Source organism: Gavialis gangeticus, unplaced genomic scaffold, assembly GCF_001723915.1.
Source record: "Gavialis gangeticus isolate Ggan-Ray unplaced genomic scaffold, GavGan_comp1, whole genome shotgun sequence".
Classification (NCBI taxonomy): domain Eukaryota; kingdom Metazoa; phylum Chordata; order Crocodylia; family Gavialidae; genus Gavialis; species Gavialis gangeticus.
This window is the reverse complement of record NW_017729033.1, coordinates 70254798-70275755: the sequence shown is the minus strand read 5'-3', so window position 1 is coordinate 70275755 and position 20958 is coordinate 70254798. Positions and strand designations below refer to the sequence as shown.

General features: G+C 44.6%; 1 long non-coding RNA gene across 2 annotated transcripts; it reads right to left on the bottom strand.

The window, feature by feature from the left end:
• Nucleotides 1-13249: 13249 nt before the first annotated feature.
• LOC109304120 lies at nt 13250-20579 on the bottom strand. Of its 2 annotated transcripts, XR_002099298.1 has the most exons (4): nt 20485-20579; nt 19635-19699; nt 14231-14378; nt 13250-13619 (listed from the first exon to the last, which is right to left on the bottom strand). It is a non-coding gene; the product is annotated as an uncharacterized LOC109304120 (long non-coding RNA). The 2 variants fall into 2 exon arrangements; XR_002099299.1 differs by lacking the exon at nt 19635-19699.
• Nucleotides 20580-20958: the final 379 nt, after the last annotated feature.

Below are 20958 nucleotides of genomic sequence, written 5' to 3'. Positions count from 1 at the left end.
AAAAGCCTATTGCCAATAATGTCAATTTTCCTTTTATCAGTGCCAGTATGATATGAACCAATGAATTGGTGCACCTCTAGATAGAACTCTTTCAATTATATATTGACTATTTTCTCGGCACCCCACTCTGTTTCATGTAGCATATTATATTTCTTCAAAGTCATAAAGAAAGCATCGTAGGCCTCAGAACAGTGTAGCAACCAGATTATGTATTTGGGTCAATAAGACTCACTGCCCTGTCTTAACTTTGATTATTACCTGTGCTAACTATATTAAAGATGGCATAGAGACATAGGTAACATATAAGGGGGAGCATGTGCCCACCCTGAGATTGGCCTTCGCCACCTGGGGAGTGGGGGTGTGGAGTGAAGCACTAGCCTGTGTCCCCCTGAGATTAAAGAAGCACTGGCAGCACTGAAAGAAGTGCCAGTGGCACTTACGGTTTTGCCTCTGGCACTTCGATCAGCCGCTGGGAGACTCCCCCATCAGCGATCGCCCTCTGGTGCCCCCCAGACTCTGGAGGCACCAGCCGCCCATGTGTAGGGATGCCTACCTTTGCTATAATCACACCTTCATTTTGATGTGTAAAGATAAGGTGCATCATGTAGGACCTGAATTAATGCACATATTGAAACCTTTTTTCTTAGACTTGTTAATTGAAATTCCTCTCAGAAGGAAGAAATCTGATCATCATACAGACAAAACTGATTTCAGTCAAAGATTTAACAGTGTTACAGGAAGCCAGCTGTAGGTATCCCATTCTGCTTATAAAATTCATTTTTAATTCCAAATGGAAAAGACATGTTAAAAAAGAACTATAAAACAGCAGGAATTCAAAGACCATACTAGGTCTCTGATTAATACATATTATAGGAGATTTGTGAGTTTATGATGGACTTGTATCAGGAAATCCAAAGCACTGTCAAGAAGACAAGATGGAACACAGGAAAACAAATTATATGGGCTAGGGACAGAAGTTATACATAAAGCAGTTTCAGTCATCAGAAACTGGTTTAAACCTGTAACAGAACAGAAGCTCAGTGCACATCAACTAGTTTCAAAATGGCTGAAACTGGTTTAAGATAAACCTGGTTGAATGTAGCACCACACTTAACTGACTTGAGTCAAACCTGTTTATGAAATTTCTGTCCCAGACCCCTTTCTGGTTCAAGGTAAATCACAGTCCCCCAACATCCCAAAGTACTTTCCAGTCTTGGGCTGTGCTGTCTGCTCCAGAGAGCAGGGCCGGCCCCACCCCTCTGCTCCCTAGCTGAAGCAGTGAGGGCAGGCTGACAAAGAGGTGGGGAGGAAGCCCTGTCTACAGTGGTGGGACTGCTCACCCCGGCAAACCCCAGATGGGGTCTGGGGTCAGGGAGGGGGAGTTAAATAACCCTTCTCCCACTCAAGCTTACTGCTGGCTGTAACTGTGGACTACAAATCCCAGAGGCACCTGGAAGCAGGAAGAACTGATGAGCAATCCTGCAGAGTCCTTCTGTTGTAACTCTGGACTGCAAATACCAGAGACATTGGGGCATCAGGAAGAGGAAGTGAACACAGGCAGAGAAGCATGCTCTAGCACCCCCTGGTGCCTGGCCTGGGCCACTGCAGGCTTGTGGCTGGATTACTTGAATCAAAGGTAAATGTCTGTTCACTGCTGTTTCAATTTAATCTGTGGAGTTTAGACTAACCCACAAAGACTGAATCGATTCAGCCTCAGGCTTTTTGACTATCTGTACCTAGCCAAAGGGAACATTCATCCCTAGAGAGTTCATTTCTCAAATCTGATCCAGAAAGTAGGGACCCAAAATTTGTATTGGTGATGGCTGTTGTGTATCTTATAATTACTTATTTGAATTGTGGTAATACATAGGAGGCCCAATCATAAACTGGGGTCACAGTGTGTTGGCACTGTACAAACACGAAACAGAAGGATGACTCTTTTCCCAAGAGAAATTAGAGCATATGAGGAATAAACAAATGGACCCCACTATTTGCACTAATTGGCATCCTTACAGAGATTCCTAGCTAAGAAACCAAGATGTGAAAATAAATTGAACCTGCATCACTTTCTTCGTATGGTTTTTCCAAAACAGTACCAGTGCACAGTACCAGGGCTGTAAAGGAAGCCTGCATTCCACTGGCTGTTCAAGACTACCAGGTCTACCATGAGAGTTAAATTATAAAGCAATTTGCTGCATTAAACACTATTCCTATAATGGTTATCAAAATAAAGTGAGATGTGACTGCAATATGCCTACATTACAGTCACTTGAACAAGCTAAGTAGTAGAAGCAGTCTGGTCATGGCAGCAGAGAGCTCATACTACAGTCACATCCCACTTTACATATATGCACTTTATGCCATCTTCCAGGTTATTGATAAAGATATTGAACAAAATCAGCTCCAGGACTGACCCCTGGGGCACTCCACTTGATACTGGTTGCCAGCTAGACAGTGATGCATTGATTACTATCCTCTGAGCCCAATACTTCAGCCAGTTTTCAATCCACCTTACAGTCCATTCATCCAGCCCATACTTGCCTGTGATAACCATGAGTTTTCAAAGATGATGGCCAGCGGCTCTGCAATCACATCAGCCAACTCCTTCGCAACTCTCTGTTGTATCCCATCCAGCCACATGGACTTGCATATGTCCAGCTTTTCTAAATAGTCCCTAACCTGTTCTTTCACCACTGTTGGCTGCTCACCTCCTCCCCAAGCTGTGCTTGCAGGTATAGTAGTCTGGGAGCTGACCTTGCCTATGAAGATTAAGGTGAAAAAGTCATTGAGCACTTCAGCGTTTTCTACATCCTCTGTCACTAGGTTGCCTCCCACATTCAGTAAGGGACCCATACTTTCCCTGATCATCTTGTTACTGATGTACTTGTAGAAACCCTTGTTACCCTTCAATTCCTTGTTAGCTGCAACTCCAATTACACTTTGGCCTTCCTGACTTCATCCCTGCATGCCCAAGCAATACTCTTATAGTCCTCCCTAGTTGTTTGTCCAAGCTTCCACTTCTTATAAACTTCTTTTTGTGATTTAGTTTACTGAAGAGTTCTGTGCTAAGCCAAGGTGGTCTCCTGCCATACTTGCTAGTATTGCTGCACATTGGGATCATTTGTTCCTGCACTCTCTTTAAGGCTTCTTTAAAGTACAGCCAGCTCTGCTGGACTCCTTTCCCCATCAGTCTGGCTTCCCAGGGGATCCTACCCATGAGTTTCCTGAGTCAAAGTCTGCTTTTCTGGAGTCCAGGTTCCTTACTCTGCACTATCCTTCCTTTCCTCAGGAAATACATACATATACACATACACATGTGTATATGTATGGGTGTGCATACACATGCAGTTTTATACAAATACTCTAACATAGCCAGGAACTAACATGCAATCTTTTCTATCTTCATCTACTTCAATCTCACACATACTGTTTACTACACTTTTTTCCTACCTCTTCACACATTCTTTGTAAACCAACTTTCTTTTTTTTCCCTTTCAATTGAAATAGCACTCAGTATCTCTTTCTTATTCAGTGGATTGCCTGCTATTCCTCTCCTTCTTACATACGTTTTAAAATAACTACTTTTGAGAGTCAAAGATCTTCCCTAGAATTTTTTCAGTGCTTCGGAGTTGGAAGTGGGATTGTGAATTTGATTTTTCTTTTTGACTATGGGACTCATATAGATTGTGGGTTAGTGTAGTTTTATAAGATAGAAATATATTGTGGGGGGAAGGAATGAGAATGAGTGTGATGATCAGTGAAGGTAGAGATAAGTAGCATGAGAATGGCTTGAATATTGTCTCAGCCAGTAATTTCTAGATCCACAGTGGGCATAGAAAATCTATTGGCTTCAATGGAACAATGCCAGCTCACAAGAGCTGAGAAGCTGGCCTTTAAATGTTTTGGTAGGAAGGGTACTTAAGAAACCTTAGCTGTAAATTGAGTATATTTTCCTACAGCTTATGCTGCACTCATCACCATGGTATCTAGCACTCTCTAAGTAGCAGAAATCTGGCAGGAAAACCTGGAAGAATTTCTATTTTATGGAAGTAGTAGAGTTGGAGTGTTTTTGTAGCAGTGACAGTCCAGAAAATGTCAGAGGCAAGGATTTTTTTAGACTATTTTTATTGGATAATCTGTATAGTTGCAAGAGCTGTTGGACCAACTTTTGGGAATAAAGTGCCCTTTCTCAGGTGTCCAATAGCTCTCCAAACTATACAGTTGGTTCAATAAAAGGTAATCAGAAAAAAAATCTTTGCCTCTAATATATGGAACTGAGGAAAACAGAAAGTATTCCTTCATCAGCTTAGGATGGAGACCATCCTTACAAAAACTTCTTCCTCAACAAGACTATTTTGGACCAGAATGCTCTCAGCGAACATAATATTAGAATGATGAAAAAAACCCACTTTGATCAGCTAATGTACTACAAGTGCATTTATCAACGTATTACTGATTTGATATCTTCTGCTGCAAAGATGGTATGACCCCAAGAAAATTGCTGAACTAATAAGAGCCAGACTACAAAATTGCCATTTTTTCTCTGTTAAAGTGGTTCCAAAAATGAGTAACAGTCTGTCCATTTTCAGTCTGTAGCCTGTTGGTGCTCCTGTGCAGGGCTTGGATGGTAAACACTTAATAAAAGGGGAAGAAAAAAAAGGACGTCTCCTGCCCATTTACTCCTCATATGTATTAAGCTAATTACTCTATTTTAACAAGGAGAACTTTGTTCTCATAATTTCCAAGTTTCATTCCAAACCCTAAAGCTAATCATGACCATGGTCACTGATAATGAGCAGTAAATTGTTATAGTCCTTAGAGTCTGATAGGTACATTCCAGTCTGCATCATGCAGTCTTGCTTTTCTATACATTATTGTTCACAGATGGTAGCTGTCAAACTCTGTCAGCTTCATATACACATTCAGAGAGTCACATCCGCATTCCTGGAATTTATGACTGCACAGACCTCACCTTCTAGGGCTCTCAATTCAATAACATGTCATGTCCCTTCAGTCGCACCCTGCTCTAAAATACTTTCACCCACTTATAGGCTTTCCATTTAGAGAAAAGTCCACTGAGTTATTACAATGTAAATATTTTAATAGAAAAAGGGGTGGGGGGAACCTATCTGGCTTAAAACAGCCCCAATTAATGTATTAAGATTGATAGGCAGGAGCTAATGGAGCATTTGTTTTAAAAAAGTTTATTTAACTTCAGGGTATGGGAAAGTGAATATATATTGACTGTCATGCCAAGTCTCTGGGTAGCAATACGTAATGTATAGGATATGTGCTGTAGTTTGATCTTTTAAAGGGCCAGTATCAAATTATATTTGGCCAAAGATTAAACCCTAAGCCCAATATAAATGGTTATTTGTTTTAAACCAAAGCTTTTAAAATCAAAAAACTGTTCCCTTGTAGTGGCTGAAGCTCCCAAATGTTGCTGCCTAGAACATGAAAGTGAAATAGCCCAAAATAACTGAAACTGACTCCTTTATATTGCTCTCAGTCTCAGTAATGAAGGTTATACAGTAAACAAAGAACATTAATGGTGACAAGTACATTGAAGCTACAGTTGGTTTTTCTATGTCCAAGGGGATTACTAGTAACCCAGGGAAAGGAATGAGCTCATATACCATTGAAGGGTCTGTTGTTCGGCTCAGTTGTCTGTTCCAGCCAAGTGAACATTAGTTCAGGAAAGGAAGATTAGAGAAGTGTTTTATGTAACTTTTCCAATTATTCAAATTCAGTAACTTTTCCATTTATTCAGATTCCAAAGTCAGTCCCTGGCACAAACTAGAGGGGTTTTAATGTATGTTAATTATATTATTTGTACTGCAGTAAGATGTAGGGGCTACAATCAAGGTTCAGGGCCTTATTGTGCAAAGCTCTTTACAAAATACATAAACAAATGGTTCCTGGCCTGAAGAACTCACAATTTAAGGGCATGGACACAACATGTTCACACTGATATAAAGGCGGTTTACACCAATGTTAAAAAAGATCAGATACACAATGTACAGCCTACACAGGTGTCACTTACTAGAATCTAATATAGAGTTACACCAGAAAAAAAGACATCTATGTAAGTTATACCAGTGTAGATATTAGGGCTGTAAGAAGCTTTGGTCCCTGATTTGGTTTGGCGGAGATTCGTCCCGATTTGGTGGCTGAATCTCCAAATCCAAATCAAATCAGAGAACCTTTTAATCTCTCTGAATTGAATCAGAACCCTCCAAATCGATGTGGAGAGATTCAGAGATTTGGACATAGAAGCACCTTTAAATGTTTTTTCTACATACCTCTAGGTAGCAGGCAGCTTGTCAATGCTGTGATGCTGGGGCTCACAGAGTGTCCCACAGAAGCACAGAGGAGTCCCCAGCATGCTCGGCAGCAGACCCAGAAGTGGACCAGAAGCACTTCCGGTCCACTTCGAGGTCCACCGGGGAGTGCACAGGGCTCCCCCCACCCCACCCCATGTCCTGATGGCTTAGCAACTGATGCCTTCTAGGTCTGGGGGGACACCCAGGGTCTCCCCACAGCCGATTGGTGAGCTGGGGAGGGGAGGGAGGGGAGCATGCACTCTCCAGCGGACCCGGAAGTGGCCTGGAATTACTTCTGGTCCACTTCCGGGTTCACTGCCAAGCATGTGGAGGGCCCCCCACCCCCACTCTTGGAGAATGCTCCATCTGCCCAGCATCACAGCAATCACAGGCCACACTGGTACCTTGACGTATGTAGAAAAAACAGTTAAAGCTGTGTCTATATCCAAGTTGCTGATTCTCTGAATCAGCATCGAATCTTCAGATTCGTATGCTGATTTGGCTGAAACAAAAAAGAATAGGGCCCGCTTCACACACCCCTAGTAGATGTTTACAGTTATCCTGGGGTAGCTTACTCATTGCCAACAGGATATTGCCTGTTCTTCTGCTACCTTGTAGCAAGGCAGTGTCATTGCACATAGTGGGACAGCTACTCTGAGATAATTGGTCTTCTGTCTGCCCTAGATTTGGGTATAATGCACCAAACCTGGTGTTAACATGTTGTGTGTCCAGGCCCTAAAGCAATAGATAGAGACACCACCAACAGAAAGGGGAAAAGGAGACATCAACAATCAATTAAGAACATGAAAAGCTGCCAACTTTTAGTAGGCATTACAACAGCTAAAAAGTTTAAAGAGCAGTTTTAAAAAGAATAGCAAAGTGACAAGGGTGAAAAACACTAAAGGCATTGCTGGAAAAACTGACCAGAGAGCAATCAATACAGGCATGACTGTCAGAGCAAAAGTGGGAATTGACTTCTCAGCAGCATCTAAAAAAAGGAGGGGGATAGGTCATGAAGTACCTTCAAAGAGAAGTCATTTGTGTTTGATGCAGAGAAGGAAAAGCCAGTGGAGGCACACAAAAGAGGACTGATGCAGTCAAAGCAACAAGGGAGGGAAATGATCTTTACAGCAGTGGTTTGAATGAATTTATATTCGGTTCATTAGGCCCAGTAACAATGGTCTCCCCTGGAGCCATTGTCTCAGCTGAGACTAGCCAGAGCAAACCAGAATTCTAGCCTTGTCCCTATTCTTGGCATGGCCTCAACCCAATCCTTAGGCAGGACAGCAGGGGGAGGAGGGAGGTATTGGAAGGACGGGTATTCAGTCAGCTATACCAGCCTTATGCCTTTCAGGGAAGCCCCTCTATTAGCCATATTCCCTGGTAAGAAGATCCACTACTTTATTGTCGTTGTGGTACAGGGGCCCTAGAGCAATGGAGAACAATTATAATCTCTCAAATTCTCAGAGACTTAATTATCTTTCATGTTACAATTTTTTAGAAGTTTATCCCTCCCACAAAGCAGGGCCATGTAAGCTTTGTCCTAGGGACAGTTGTGTAACTTGCTAGGAGCCCAAAGGCTACATTGGTACACAATGTTTCACCATGGTCTCAGCAGCCACGTGGGTTGCACATCTGTATTTAAAAATAAGGTCAGCTTCATGCCATAAACTCAGTGGACCCAATTTGGCTTTCTCCTTGAATATCTCAATTTGTATCAGAACAGCTACTCCTCTGATCACCACTATTAATTAGGAAAAATGAAACCTCCAATCTGTGAGAAAAGGTCATAGTATCAATAGTCTGTGAGAGAGGCTCAACCTCACTCTTCTCCTAAAGGTGGAAGGGGGGTGGGGGAGGGGAGTGAGAGGGAAAGAGATGTGTTTGGTATCCGCTGTCTTCCAGGTACTCTGTAACAATAGATCCTCCCACTTTTTTAAATGACCCCAAGATTTCTTCCAACAGCAGGGCATATACATCATGCATGGATGTAAACTTTGTTGTGATTTCTTTCATCACTTGTATCTCTTTGAACTCTTGTATCTATTGTGGTATGTGTGTTGGGCAAGAGATTTGTGGGGATATGATTTATCCAAGTCAGAGCTACACATTTTGAGGCCACAGTGGTCATGACCCAGAGAGCATTTCACAGCAGGACTCTTTTATAGTCACTTTCATACAAGAAAGCATCCTGGCAGCAAAGAAATTTAGCTTGGAACAGATACTTACAGTTGTATAATGTGGAGAAAAAAGTCTGTAAAACAATGTGTTCTATTGTCTCACCTCACCGCTCATCTCTTTGCCTTCATGCTACAAAATTGGGTACTAGTTCTGGGAGAAAGATTGAATGGAAATAATTTGAAATGTTCCTGTCAGTCTTGTTTTAGGCAACCAGAAATATTTTTTTAAACTATCACTGAATAAGTGTGTGATGTGTTTTTATATATAAAAACACACCACACACTTATTCAGTGATAGTTTAAAAAAATATTTCTGGTTGCCTAAATTGATCATGCTCTTCTAACTCAGCCCTCTCTAAAAAAAAAAAAAAAAAAGCCACCCTTTTCTACCCTTCTCAAAGTAGATTTTTTAAATGATAAATGTCTGTTGTGAAAGGTTTTTTTTTTTTGTTTTTGAGATACAGAATGTCATTGTTTCCAGAAGGGAAGCAGGAAGCAGCAAACTATATGATCAGGTACAGACATCACACTTTTGCCAGTATAAATGATTGGAAACTGGTTTATACCCATAACAAAACAGAAGTTTGGTGCACACAGGGGGCATTTACATGTGTGCATTTAATGTGCAGTAACCAAAATTACTGCCCAGTATGGGTGCATGTCTACATGTACATGCCTATACTGTGTAATAAATATGGTGACTTACACTGACTTAAGTGTAAATTTGATACCTGCATCATACATGTATCAAATTTAGACCCAATTAGTTACTATGCAGTAATGCACATGTAGATGTATTACTGTTCAGTAACTCAGGGGGCCTCCCTGCTGGGTCTGCCCTGCCACTAGGGGGCTAGACTGAGCCCAGCCCCAGGACTTCTGGCTGGCCACCTCTTCTGGCTTAAATTTGGGACTAAAGCTAGTCCCAAATGCTGGCAGCCATGTGACTGGAGGCTGAAGCTCCCCCCAGTGGCCACAGGGACACATGGCAGGCTACTCTGACTTGGGACTAAATTTAGTCCCAGGTGGCCTGCATGTGTAGAAACTGACCCGTTCCTGCTTACTGCACAGTAATTTACTGTGCAAGAAATTTAAGCTGGAGTAAATGCATGTGTAGACACACTCACAGACTGGTTTAAAAATTGTGGAACCTGGTCCTAAGATTTGCACCCCCTACCAAAAGACCAATATATGTTCTGTTCGCTACCAATCTAAACTACGCCACTTACAGAAAACCTTGTAGCCAAGACCAACTACGCCTCAGGCTTTTTGAATGTCTGTACCTAGCCTACGTACACACAAACAGATTTATACACTGTGTAGAAGCAGTAAGAGGAGTCATTTGAAAACAGTTAGACCTTAAGCCTTTATCTAAGGGAAGATAATACTTGTGGATGTTGCCAGATTGACAGCCCTGGAAGATAGAAGAGTTGTTTGTATTCACAGAACATAGATAAAACCAATACAAGCTTTTGTAAGTAGCTAATGAGCTACTTTAGGCACAGGTAAGACTAGAGAACCCAGGTTCCATTACATGGAAAACTTAAGTTTCATTCATCTATCCTCACAGCTTCTCAGAATAAATATGGCTATGGCATCTGCAATATGACTGAAGATAAACCTTTACAAAATGTTTAGAGATACATCAATGAAAAACTAGCATGCAAATGCAAGACTTGGTTAACAAACAGGACTAAGGAGAAAGCTGACACTTAGAATTTCCACATCTGGGGAAATTTCAAAACACTGAAGCCTGGGTTGATCTGATACGGAAATATATTATAATTTTTCAAGCTCTCTCAAGAACTGGAAATTCAGGGGGGGAAGGGGAGGGAGTTACATCAAAACATGGATACACAATGCTTTTTAAACAAAATATGCTCCCTCAAAGTGAAATGGATATTCTTGACAGTTTATTCACTGCTCATTTAATCAGTAGCTTTCAAGGTCCCAGCATTTGTGGCATATACTGAGGCTGTGAGGGCTTCCAGGCTACCTGCTATGGATGTAGGAGCTGACTCTAGACTCCTTACTCCACAGCAGGGAACCAGGAAGCCTAAAGCCTTGGTCTGAGCTAAGGTTGTAAGGAGTTCCAAGCTTTGTCCTGTAGATCCAGGAACCAATCCCAAGTAAACTCAGGATTAAAGGCCCTACTATAGTAGGGCTGGTCCAGAGCTGTGGACCTTGAAGGTCTTGGAGTTTCTGACCTCAGAACAGACCACATGGTGGAGCTGCCTCAGAGCTAGGTGTCATGGAAGTTCAACTTTGCAGAAGTCTGCCAGGAGGCAGGGTTGGTTTCCATCAAAACCTGCCTGTAATCTAATTAAACCACAGATATTTTCATGAAACATTTCACAAAATGCACAAATTGGAATTTTCTAACTACAGAAAAAGTTCCCACTGTTTTGCTGGAAAGTTCCCAATCAGCTCTTACCAGTTCCCTGTTTTAACCTCTAGACAACATTCCCCCACCAGAGACAGGGACAGATAAGGAATTCTGATTTCTGTTATTCTAGTGCTATCCAGCATGGGTGACTGGTGCCTCCTAATACTGGGGTGGCACCAGCGGCTGATCGCCGACTGGGGCGGAGGGGTCCTCCAGCAGCTGATCGCTGCCGCCATTGGAACTGCCACTGGAAGTGCCACTGGCACTTCTCTCAGGGAGACCATGGCCAATCTCAGCAGGTGCTCATGCACCCTTGTGTACCCCCTATGCATTGCCAATGCTGCTCAGGAAATAGTTATGTAGGACCACAGCAACATTTTTGTCACAACCTTCTCTAGTGGGTGGTCCACAGAGAGAATAACAACTTACTACAGCTACCAACTGACAGAGCTGCTCCTTCAACTCAAGGAGTAGAGATTTATGCTGTTGATCTGAAAAGCCCGGAAAAGACGTTTATTGATAACTCATGTGATAGATGCATGTGATGGAATTCATTTGTTTCAAACCTAGGAAACTCCATAAAATAGAAAAGCTATGTTAAAAGAACATTCTTCCCCTTGTGTGCCCGTGTTATGCTACAGTCTTTAATTATATGGATATATAACTCAGTGCAGAAGTCAGATGAGATGGTACTCAACTATTAAGAGCGGGACAGAATCCTATTTGGAGCTTTTGGTTGTCACTGTACATCTAATTAAAATAATTAGTTAAAATTTCTTAAAGACATTATGTAAGTATTAAGTGTTCTCCTGGGAAGTTCTTTTCTTGATCAGCCAACTACCTAAGTAAGGAAAAGAACATAAGAATGTAAGTATTTCCGCTTACTGGGTCAAACGATAGGTCCATCTTGCCCAGTATCCTGTCATATGGTGGTAGACTGGATGCTGAAGGGGAGGGTGAACTCAGTAGGACCAAGGTTTTTCTTTTCCATTGTTCCTTTCTCACTTGCAGAATTTAAGATTTAGGAAGTTATAATTCAGAGGCTGTGCCCCTAACTCCCATGCTCAGTAGTACCTTTCTTCCAAGAATTTCTACAATTCCTTTTTGAATCTAGCTAAACTGTCAGTTTCCCCAGCACCTGGTGGCAGTGAGTTCCACACCTTAATTACATACTGTTGTGAAAAAGAGCTTCCTTTTGTTAGTTTTAAACTTACTACCTACTAGTTTCATTTTACAACCCCTGAGTTCTTGTATTGTGAGAAAGATTAAATAACAAATCCTTATTTACTTTCTCTTCACCATTTAGTATTTTGTAAACCCTCCTCAGGCATCTCTTCTAAACTGAATAGGCCTAGCCTCTTTGGGCATTTGTGCACATGCTTGTGCTGGGCACTTTTAAAAGCACCCAGCACTGCAGCACATGCAATTGTATAAGCAGTGAAATGCATATCAGCACTGAGAAAATGCCATTGGTGTGCTTTTGAACTAAAACACATCAGAAATGTTTTAGTTCAAAAGCATACCGCTGCCATTTTCTGCACACTGATGTGCATTTTGCCGCTTGTACAACTGCACACAAAGCAGCGCAATGCACATCAGCTCACATACAGAGCAGACTTGATTGAGTCTGCTGCAACCTGCCAGATCTCCAGCACGTTGTGGGACATAAAAGTATGTATATAAATGTCATTTAGTTTCCCCTCATATGGAAGCCCCTCCATACTGCTTATCATCTTTGTTGCCCTTATGTTTACCTTCTCTAGTTCTTCTGTATCCTTTTTCAGGTGTGGGGACCAGAACTGGGCACAGTATTTAAGCTGTTGATATAGTACTCAAGCTGTGGATAAAACTTGGATACCCGTTGTAACAGGGTTCCTGACTGGAGCCCTGTTGAGAAAATTCCAGCAGCTGATAGTGATAATGCCCCGGTGGGGGCAGGGCAGGGAGACACCTCACACCTGCGGTGAGCCAATGGGGCTCAGCATCCAGAGATATAAGGAGGACAATGCCCCAGGGAAGATGCCTTCGGACACCACGAGAGAAGAGAGGAGCTGCTGGGGACTCCCACGAGGAAGGATCCGAAGGAGGGATCCACGACACAAGGCCAGCACTGACTGAGTGACTCCAGAGCCCGGGGCTGGCAAACCATGCTCGCTACTTACCAGGGAAAACTGAGCCGCTGCACTGGGAGAAGCCACAGTTCCGCACAGGTACACAGCAAGGCAATGCTGAAACAAAAGGGGGTTGCAAGCCTAGACCCCAGAAGGGACCTTGCCCATCACCCAGAACTCAAGGGGAGAGGGGAGCTGGGTCTGAGGTCTGTGAACCCTACTGCAGGGAGATTCCCAGATCCACGCCGGCAAAGAGACTAGGTGGTACCCATAACGAGCCACTAATGAGTTAATTGGCGGCAGGGAGCTAAGACACAGGCAAAGAAAGAAACCTTTTGTATCTTTTTCCCTTTCCTTTATTATTTGGAGCAGGCAATGACTGTGAACGCAGGGGGTTACAGCGAGAGACCCATATAAGAAGAGGCAGACAGGGACATCCTACATAGGGCAGTTGGCATAGAGCTGGAACCCCTCTGGGATTGATTATGGGCACAGCCATAAGCCAGCAAAACGTCTGCCAGCACTTATCGGATAGATTGAGAAATTTTAGGATCCTCTTCAGAGCACTGGGGTGATCCTGGGAACAGCCCGGATGAGCTGCTTCCTCCCATCCAGTCGTCTGTAAAAGAAAGAAGAAAAGCACCTAAATCATGAGATAGACCAAGTGTGGTCCTTCCACGGGTATTGATCATTGTGACATCTCTTTCCTCCCCTTTTGTTTAATAAGATCAAAGTCGTGGCAGGCGAGAACCAGGGGAACAGATGGTACCCCATGGACATGCTAACACCCATCAAGCAAAAGGTTCCCAAAGTGCAGTCCACACATAGGGACTTCTGAATTATGGCCAGTTAACTGGCTAGTCTGTTGCTATTGACTGTTAAGTGGTAATCAACTGAGAAACCTTAGCAGCAGCCATGCGATCCACTACTAAGGATAATTATAATGCCCTCTATAATGGGCTTAGTAAGTCAGCAAGTAATATGGTCCCCCATGCCCTCAAATTGATACTAATGTATCAACTATTTTAGGAGATGTTCATTTATGTGAGATGGCCTGACATCTTATTGGTAAGAAGTCAGCTGCATTAAGTCATACTCAAGCATGAATTACACCATGGATTCTCTTTATTGTCACTTTGTATATCTAATACATATTATTATACATTTATTGAACATAAATATATTGCATTGCAGATTCATGTTGTCCCCCATGAACAAAATTTTACATACCCTATCAAACCAGCTCTGAAGAGGCAGGTATTTTAGCCCAGAGAGAATAAGTCTTCTTTAATCTCACTGTATGGAACAGTGTACCAAGGGAGGGAGGCAGGAAGTGGGGAGGGTGATCTCTTCCTGAGCTGTCTTCTTTCCTTTGAGCCTACAAATAAAAGTGAAAAATGAAAACTAAATAGAGGAATGGTGAATTTCTTCACAAGATAGCTGTTAGCTAGGGCTGTGCAAAGCTTTGGTCCCTGATTCGATTCAGTGGAGATTTGGCCCAATTTAGTGGCCAAATGTCCGAATCTAAATTGAATCAGAGGACCCTTTAATCTCTCTGAATCAAACTGGAACCATCCAAATCGATTCGGAAACATTTGGTGATTCGGACATAGACACAGCTTTAAATGTTTTTTCTACATACCTCTAGATAGAAGGCAGCTCGTGAATGCTGCGATGCTGAAGCATATGGAATGTCCCACAGAAGCACAGAAGAGTCCCAAGCGCGCTCAGCAGCAGACCTGGAAGTGAACCAGAAGCGTTTCTGGTCCAGTTCCGGGTCTGCCGGGGACTGCGCAGGACCTCCCCTCCCCGACGGGCTTGGTGACTGGTGCCTCCTGGGTCTGTGGGGGGGGGGGACACCTGGGGTCCCCCTGCAGCCGATCGCTGAGCCAGAGGGGCTGTGGGGTGGGATCCCAGGCAGATGTGGAAGTGGACCGGAAGTACTTCTGGTCCACTTCCAGGTTCACCATTGAGTACATGGAGGGCCTCCCCTGCCCCCCCGCACACTCCTATAGGACACTCCATCCACCCCAGCATTGCAGTATTCACAAGCCATGCTGGTACCTTGAGTTATGTAGAAAAAACTTTTAAAGCTGTATCCATGTCTGAATCGCTGATTCTCTGAATCAGCATCGAACCTTCAGATTTGAATTCGGCCAAATCGAATCAGGGACAGTGATCCAAATCAAGTAATTGAATCACTGTCCCTGATTCAGGCGAAATCTGAATCCGAATAGAATAGGGCCCTGTTGCAGGGCACTTAAGCACCCTGTGCCTAAAAGGGAAGCGACCTGTGAGAGACCCCTAGTGGTGAGAAGGGGGAGGCTCAGCTGCCAGTCACCAGGGCAGCACAGGTGTGGGTTGCCGAGACAACCAGTTTGGTCAGCTGACCGGAAGCGGGCAGGGCCTGGCCTATATAAACAAGCCAGGCTGAGGCCGGAGGTCAGTTTCCCTCTGGCAGCTGAGGAAGAGGGAGCTCTGCTGGGAGTAGGCAGAGCAGAGAAGCCTGATGGCCTGAGCAGTGTCTGCTTGATGATACTGGGTGGAGGAAACCCTGATAGGGATATGAATGAAGGTTAGCCAGTTGGCTTGGAATTTATGTTATAATGCACGAGTGTGAGTATTCTGTTTTGTAGTTGTGTTACACGGGAGGACCAGGTGAGGCTGTAGGGGTTGGAGGAGGCCTCATAGGGGCTCCACGATAGCGTGGAGACCCAGCGCCCGTGAGGGCACCACGTTTTGGGGTGTATCGACCCCGGCCCCAGTGCAGGCAGTATTATAAGTGAAAAGCCCAGTGCGGGTGCAGGTGAGAAGCCCCAGTGGGGCGCAAGACCTGAGAAGGGGGTCCAGGGGCCAGGCACAGCTACGGCCACCTGAGCCTCAATCATGGGAAGCCCCAGTGGGGCGTAAGACCTGAGAAGGGGGTCTGGGGGCCAGGCACGGCTACGGCCACCTGAGCCTCAATCATGGGAAGCCCCAGTGGGGCGTAAGACCTGAGAAGGGGGTCTGGGGGCCAGGCACGGCTACGGCCACCTGAGCCTCAATCATGGGAAGCCCCAGTGGGGCGTAAGACCTGAGAAGGGGGTCTGGGGGCCAGGCACGGCTACGGCCACCTGAGCCTCAATCATGGGAAGCCCCAGTGGGGCGTAAGACCTGAGAAGGGGGTCTGGGGGCCAGGCACGGCTACGGCCACCTGAGCCTCAATCATGGGAAGCCCCAGTGGGGCGTAAGACCTGAGAAGGGGGTCTGGGGGCCAGGCACGGCTACGGCCACCTGAGCCTCAATCATGGGAAGCCCCAGTGGGGCGTAAGACCTGAGAAGGGGGTCTGGGGGCCAGGCACGGCTACGGCCACCTGAGCCTCAATCATGGGAAGCCCCAGTGGGGCGTAAGACCTGAGAAGGGGGTCTGGGGGCCAGGCACGGCTACGGCCACCTGAGCCTCAATCATGGGAAGCCCCAGTGGGGCGTAAGACCCGAGAAGGGGGTCTGGGGGCCAGGCACGGCTACGGCCACCTGAGCCTCGATTGCGGGGAGCGCGGGAGACAGGCCCCAGTGTGGGCAGGGAGCGCGGGAGACAGGCCCCAGTGTGGGCGGGGAGCACGGGAGACAGGCCCCAGTGTGGGCGGGGAGCACAGGAGACAGGCCCCAGTGTGGGCGGGGAGCACGGGAGACAGGCCCCAGTGCGGGCGGGAGGCAGAGAGCCCATGAGGGCCTGGGTGACTGTAGGGCCCACACGTACCCCAGAGGTTAGAGTGCACCGTGTCACCGAAGGCAGGACACGGACTGGGACATCTCAGGGCACCGTGCCAAAGAGGGAAAGAAGGCAGCCTCCCTTTTACTACATTAACATCAAAGACGTGGCGGGCAAGATAGTGAGGGTGCATTTCCGATTTGGCACGGTAGGTAGGGGGCGCTAGGGGAGTTCACGGCACCCCTAGGTCCCGTCCTGCCACAGGCCCACTTTGCACACCCCTACTGTTAGCTCAAAAATACTGAAGAAGAGTTCTGGCCTGTAGCCTCCGATAGCAAGAGGGAAGGGTGGGAGGGTCAAAGTTGCTCTGCACTTTAATCACTCCAGCAAGAGCATGTGTATCTGCAGCAAGAGCCATAATAACCCATACTGAAGAACAGTATTTCTGTTGCCCTCTTTTAGGTCTGTTGTGTTTATATTATGAATTCTTCAAGATGGAGACTGTCTCGTTACAAATATGTAGAGAATCTGGCAGAAAGGAACCCAAACTTCAGTTGAAGCCTTAGTGCTAAATATATTTAAAAATAAATTACTTGTGGGTATACTTAATAAAATGACAAGAATGTTTCCTAAATTAACTATAGCAAACTTCCTATGCTTGGCAGCAGGGCCCTCAAACATGATATACTGCAGACTTCCTCCTGAACTGGAAGCAGTGTAGCTATGTCTACACAGTGCTGTACATGGGTTATTTAGCATGGGGGTGAGCTAACTGGCATTGTCATTAACTGTGGCAATTAACCTCTCTGTGGGCACATCTACACATGTGCTTTAATGCACAATAGCCTATTTTACTGCTCATTAAAGTGCTGTGTAAAAAACCATGCAAATATACTAATACTCAGTAAAATAAGCTACTGTGCATTAAGCATCATTTAAGAAGTGTTTGCTTTCACTACTGCACATTTATTTAGTACCTCACACTGGAGGTACTAAATGTAATGCACATAAGGAAAACTGCATTAAAGCGCATGTAGATGCACCCTGTAACACCTTACAGAAGCAGACATGCTGCTTCAGTACAGGAAGTAGCCTGTGTGGAGGAGCAGTGTATATTTGCCTTTGCTGGCAAGTTTGCAACTCAAGCATAGCTTCTGTCCCTCTGATTCATATTAGAATTAACTACTGTATTCCCTTAGGAAGAGGAAACACGCAGTTTTCATGAAAAAGGCTCCAAGTTGAAAACTTAAAACTGCTTTTCACAAAATGCCACTGATGCATCTTAATTGCACATTAATGCTTATCAATTTCTTAATGGTTCTACCAGTTATAAGTATTATGAGCTATGGAGGAAAACTAATTTTCAAATGATTAATCAGATTAATGAGTCTCCCTTTTAACCCTAATCAAAACATGTATTCATAGTTTCATAGTTTCTAGGGTTGGAAGGGATCTGAGAAGATCATCTAGTCCGACCCCCTGCCATGGCAGGAAAGAGTACTGGGGTCAAACAATGCCAGCAAGTTGTTCATCTAACCTCCTCTTAAAAACCCCCAGGGTAGGAGCCTGCACCACCTCTCTTGGAAGTTGGTTCCAGACCCTAGCCACCATGACTGTGAAGTAGCACCTCCTGATATCTAACCTAAACCTACCCTCTGCCAGCTTGTGACCATTATTCCTGGTCACTCCTGGCGGTGCTTGGGGGAACAGTATCTCCCCCAATGCCTGCTGATCCCCCGACTAGTTTATAACAGGCCACAAGATCCCCCCTCAGCCTTCTCTTTTGGAGGCTGAACAGGTTCAGGTCCTGTAGCCTCTCCTCATAGGGCCTGCCCTGCTGTCCCCTGATCATGCAAGTGGCCCTCCTCTGGACCCTCTCCATGCTGTCCACATCCCTCTTGAAGCATGGCGCCCAGAACTGGACACAGTACTCCAACTGCGGTCTGACCAGTGCCGCATAGAGGGGGAGGATCACCTCTTTGGACCTGCTCGAGATACATCTGTGGATGCATGACAAGGTGCAGTTGGCCTTCCTAACTGCCTCCCCACACTGCCAGCCCATGTTCATCTTGGAGTCGATGATGACTCCCAGATCCTTTTCCGCCTCCGTGCTGACAAGAGGGGAGTTCCCTAACCTGTAGGTATGGTGCCGGTTGTTCCTCCCCAGGTGCATCACTTTGCACTTGTCTGTGTTGAATCCCATCCTATTCTCATCCGCCCACCCTTGTAACCTGTCTAGGTCTGATTGTATTTTAAGTGTGCCTCAAATCTGAATCAGATGTGTGCCCAGCCATTTTCCCTCTCTATAGGTTCTGAGATCTGTTGCATTCAAAATCCAAATCCAGACTTTTCAAACTGGGTGCTTCTGTCAATTCTACCATCCCACCCTCAACATACACAGAGCATACTACTGTAGTTGCAAATAAAAAACCTGAAGCAGCTTTTCCTTTTGATATATTGCTTATATCTTAATCTACGGATACAATGAAACTGTTGTACTGCAGATTTCATGCTGACATGCATGTTCTTTCACATGAAATGGTAAAAGAATCAAGATCAGTCTTATCAAGAAAAATTGCACAGGTGCACAACAGAATGTGCTGATCCGATGGGTGATGAGGGAGGGGGCAGCATTCTTCAACTCAGACATCACAGTCTATTTTAACAGTAATTGCTTAGAAACACAAACAGTGGAACTAATTTTCTCATCCAAAGTCCACAAATAAAAACATTTTCTATTGTGAACAGAAATGATTTTGCAATTCAGATTGTCTTCTCACCTTGCCAAGATACTCTGATGGAACATTCCACTGCTGAGCAATTGATGTCAAGAAGAATTTATAACTGGATATAAATTCAAAGTGAATTTACATGTAAATTCAAGTGTACAAACAATGCAACAAATAAAAGGCTTTGAAGAAAGCCAGTGAGCTAAGAACTTACAGGTGGATCTCCCAAGTTGTCTTTACCACCAGGAACCATTTTTTCCTCATTTTGGCTGGGTCCATCTTGGGAAAGTGGCAAGGGAGAATAATCATTGTACATGGAAAGATTTTTTATAGGAGGGCAGGCTACACTGTAACCCAGGGAAAACCAGTGTTCAAATATATGGTCTACAGGCTGGATCCAGCCTGTGGATCTCTGGATCAACCCCATCTGTGTGCATGGGGTTGATCTGTGCATGAGAGCACAGGGTCATTTTGGAGTGTGCACTGCATGCAGCACCTGTGCCAGACCAGCTCTGTAGGATCTCTACAGCAGACAGGAGAAAAGTCAGGCAAAATGAAGTCCACTTGCTTGCTCAGAGGGAACTTGTACCCAGGATCCAAGAGCTGGTTGTTTGGTAGCACGGAAGCCGAAAAAGCAAGGTCCCTGAATAGATGCACATAAGGAGTAGGTCTGGACTTGTGTTAATTCTTTTTCATTTCCTCAGTAACAAGTACACCCAATGCTTCAACCGCCTATCTAAACTAGGTAAATAATCTCAACAACTATTGCCAACAACACTCCTTTCTCAATCCAGTGCTGCACACAGTTCAGCCCTGTCTGGATTATTAGTCAGAATAATTATGTTTACCACCCTATCCAAAAACATTTCACAGCCCTTGCAGAACATGATGTCCAGTGTGCTTTCTGCAAATATGTTGAAAACATCTGTATCAGCAGCCAAATGATTTCTGGTGCCATCCAGTGGGGGGCAGCGGGGAGGGGTCACAGAAGAAACACTGTCAGGCAGTGGCATCACTTAGATCTAATGTTCACGTTCATACCATTGTCTTATTTTTATACTTACATTTTCCTCTGAAAGTCTGTTTTATTTCTGCTTTTGCCTTCCCGCATTAACTGCAAGTGTGCATATTTTCCTCCACTGCCGACTGTCATCATTAGGGTCAAACAAACAAAAAGCCTCACTTGGGAATGCACAATCTCTGGACATCTACTGTAGGCTGCTGTTCAGATATCATCCACAGTAACCATCCATTAGGCACATCACCATCAAGTTGAATGCCAACTTTATCAACAAACAATTGGAATAATGTTGGTGACTGAATTTCAATTAGTGATAACAAAAAAACTGTCCAAATTCCCAGTGGTTTGTACACCCAGTTGGGAAAGAGATCCAGATACCAATCCAGCCTAATCCCAATTTAGCACAAGCACTTGAACCTGAGGTACCACATGAGGGATTGATAACCATTGGGATATAAAGCATTCTATTAAATTAGTTGGACTTTGTATATAAAATTCACTGGAGCACAGACTGGAA